We start from the raw sequence: 4,011 nt of genomic DNA, 5'->3' as shown, positions 1-4,011 counted from the left end.
GTTCTTGGTATTCAATCACTCTTCATCCTGATCATCCGAAAGCCGAGGCTATTTCGTATCGACAGGTTCACAGTGGATTGAATAGGGGCAGCTGTAACACCTCAAAATTTGCCCTCCTCTCTTGGGACTAGCATTAACATATTGCATTACATTTTTAGGTCATTAGGCATTGCATATTGCATATCATGTGGTTACATTGTGCAAGCTATCTTCCCAAGTCTTGATCAGGAGGTGAGGAAGTCAAGGTGCAAGCCTAGGGTTATTGACTGATCATGGGCCATCTGAGGATTGGGCTGTGGATTAGGGTTTCATGATTCTCAAGGGATATTGGTCTTCATCTTGTTTGAATTGATACATCATCATCATCATGATTGGGTGTCATCAGAAGCTTGAAGCTCATTCCTTGAGATTAGGGTTTTGACCACTGGTCAACCCTAATCAGTTGTATTGGGCCAAGCAGGGCTGGATCAGGAGATGGGGTTTGAGATGGAGATGAGGTTCATTTTGTGATTATATTGTGCTTATTGAGGCTAGGGTTTCACCCTTGAGCCATTTCAGTTGAAGATTGGGGCTCAGATTGATCAATGCATTGCCAAATTCATCTATCAGATGAAAAGTCAACTGTGGTCAACTGTACATGATCTGATGGATGTGGAGGTGGAAATGAGTTAGATACACTTCATTCATGTTGGAACAAGTGTTGTATGACATCTCAAAGCTTAAGAATGAAGAAAATCAAGTCAGGACAAAAACTGCCAAAAATAGCAAGTGACTGGTAGCTGAAGTTTCCAAAAATGGAAAGTTTTTGACCTCAAAAACAGAAGTCCAAGGAAGCTTCAAATGAAAAATTGTTCAACATGACAGATGTAGATCTTGTTCTCACCTTTCCAAAAAGTCCAAGAACTTGAAAATCCAATGTACGGTTTGCAAAATATGGCTCATTGAATTTCAGAAAAGACCGTAATCAGGAGGCCATAACTTCCACATGGTTTGTCCAAATTGCAAGTTCTTTATATGCACAAACTCCATTTGACATGTACTTTGAGGGTGCATCATTGGATTTGTTCAAAAATGGCCGAGGCAAAAAGTCACTTTTCAACTGGACAGCTGAATTGGACCAGGGGCAAAATTGTCCAAATGTCAAAATAATGTGAATTTTTGAATGGGACTTTTTCCAACACCTCAGGAATGGCATTTTAAGTGTGTTTGAATATTCATTTCATGGTTAATGCACATGGTTTGAGTTTTGGCATGAAAAATGAAATGGTTAAAAATGGATACTTTACATACACATAGTGAAAATGAGATTTAAGCAACCAATTGCAATGAGAATTGTTTCTACACTTCACATATGGTGTTTTGGACATGTTGGAACCAATTTTGAGCTGGCATGTGCTGTCATGAGGAAGTTACCATTTTGCCCTCACTTACAAAATATCAATTTCCATTAACCATGTCATTTTGCTAATTATGTGATTAGAGCTACAATTAAGCATCCATATATAATCCAAATCATCTCCTAATCATAACTGAATATCACAATTACCAAGAACAGATCTAGATCTCTCACATTCTCTCCATTTTCATCCAAGAACACAAACTTTCATTTCCAAAATTCTTGACCAATTCTCAACCAAACTTGAAGATTTCTTTTGCATTCATCTTCTCCAATCATCTACATCAACTGTTTTTGCAAATTGGAAGGAAAAGCTTGGCCAAACGCGACTGTTGAAGAACTCACCATCAATGGCAAATCGAAAATTCGCATGACTGGAGCAGAATCAAGCTAAGGCAAGGCTTTCATTCATCTTCTATATCCTTCTAGTGCGACTGTTTTCAAGAATTAGAGCTCAAAGCCGCGCGCATTACACTGCAATTTCCAGGTTTGAGTGAAATTCGACTTTAACCATTTGCTTGATTATGATATGCGTTTTAAAGTGCGTAGCATGTAGATCGTCATGATAACTTTAGTTTTGCAAATGCTTGCCTGTAGTGTGAGAAATCTTGAAATGAAAGTATGAATGCGAAACTTTAAACGATCGATCCGGTTTACACGGTTAGGTTTAGGTTGATTAGATTATATATTCGTGATCTATGCATCGAGACCTTTCCAACGGTTATTAGTTTGTTAATTTTGGTGATGAAATGAGCGAAACCGCATTTACCGTTCCAAGCTTGTGTGCGCGCGAGGAAGATGAAGCTGTTCTGGATTTTTTCCGCGTTTGATTCTGTTTTTTGGCTTGGCAATTCAAATTGTTGTTTCCCTCCCTGGACGACCAATAGCGGTGTGACAACACATTAATGAATTGGAATGGCCTTGGATTATTACAATAATGCCACTATAATTTAATGTAATTCGTTTTCATGCTAAATAATTATTTAAAAATTACTAACATCTTAAAAAATTCACCAAAAATTCATAAAAAATCAGAAAAATGTGAGGATTTTTTCCTTGACTTTGTTGACTTGTGTAGAATTTTTTTGACCTATTGGTCAAAGTTGTGCTTGGTAAAAATGTTGTTTGACTTAGGCTTGTCTCACATGTACTCATATTTGATACATTTCACCATTTGATTCATGAAATGCACAAAATGTAAAATAAATTCTTGAAAATTTTTGTGGTGGTTCTTGACTCATTGAGGATTATTTATATGTAAATTTCATGAATTTTGGATACCCGGTTAGAGAGCAGCAAATTCTGGAACTTAGGTGTGACAATTTGTGTCACACCTCATTATGTCAACTTGCAGGATTTTTTTGAGTGACCTATACATGTTAGAATTGAATGAAATTTTGCATGATGATTGGTTGGCATGTCGTGATGTTGTATGAATTTTTGTAGAATTTTTCACTGCATTTTCTATTTGATCATGATTTTTCATTTCTGGAGATCATTTGTGCAAGCTCATGTGACATAGGTTGGTAGAATGATTGGGAAATGCTCACATTGTATTGTATGGCCATGAAATTTGATATGCATGAACTAGACACATTTTAGGACCTCCTTGTTTTGGTCTCATCCATTTCTTTTTTGTTTTCAATGAGATATGAATTTTTGAAGTGGATGTATGCATTGATGGTATGAATTGAAGCATGAAATGGTGTCTGTTTTTGTTGATTTTCATTGACATGGTTCCATTTGCCCAATTGAGCTCAAATTTGACATGGTAGACCTTGATAGACCCCTGTTTAGGTGTATTTAATTTGAGAATTTTTGGATGTGTTTTGGTATGGATTTGAATGCAATAATTCTGTTTGTATGTTTGGTGCTTCATTTGAACCAATATGGATTGTTTTGTGCATAACATGAGCTTGGTGGATGATATAAACATGAGACCAATGATGTTTGCTTGTGTTTGATGTTAATTTGATGTTGGTTAATGAATACCTTGCTGTTTTAACTTTTTTCTTGCTTTTGGACCCTAGGCTTGGCCTAGTGGTCTAGTTGCTAATATTTGCTTGATTTTTCAGGATCAAAAAAGCAATGTACATGGAGAATGATCCAAATCCAATTTTGATTGATGTTGTGGATGTTTGTACACTAACATAACCTTGTTTTGTAGGTGTTGGAGCTTGGGCTTAAGCCTTGGGCTTGTTTTGTGTTGTATTGTTTAAGCTGTTTAACTGTTTGCTTTACAGTTTGTCTGATTGAGTACTGACTGAGGTTGATTGTTTCCAGGTACTTTAGTTGCTCAGTTCCTTGTGAACTATTGCTTTGCTTTGCTTTGCTTAAGCAACTTGCATAGAGGTATAACCTTCTTACTTCATGTAGTCTGGAGACCCGGCTGTTACCGGGCCGGGCAAATTGTCTGAAGTCCTCCTTAAGAGGCAATGATTGTGTATGTTTATTTTTTAAGCCAAGCAGGAAAAGTCCTTCAAGTAAGGCAATTGGTGGAAGGTAGGGACAAGCAACCTGTCCCCCACTATTCAGTGAGTCTTCTCCTTGCTCCCATTACATGGTTGTAGCATTGAGATCAAAAGCCCAAGATCCTGTGCAGTGCACATTGAGTC

Source organism: Lathyrus oleraceus, chromosome 7 (genome assembly GCF_024323335.1).
Source record: "Lathyrus oleraceus cultivar Zhongwan6 chromosome 7, CAAS_Psat_ZW6_1.0, whole genome shotgun sequence".
Taxonomy (NCBI): domain Eukaryota; kingdom Viridiplantae; phylum Streptophyta; class Magnoliopsida; order Fabales; family Fabaceae; genus Lathyrus; species Lathyrus oleraceus.
This window is presented reverse-complemented; position numbering follows the sequence as displayed.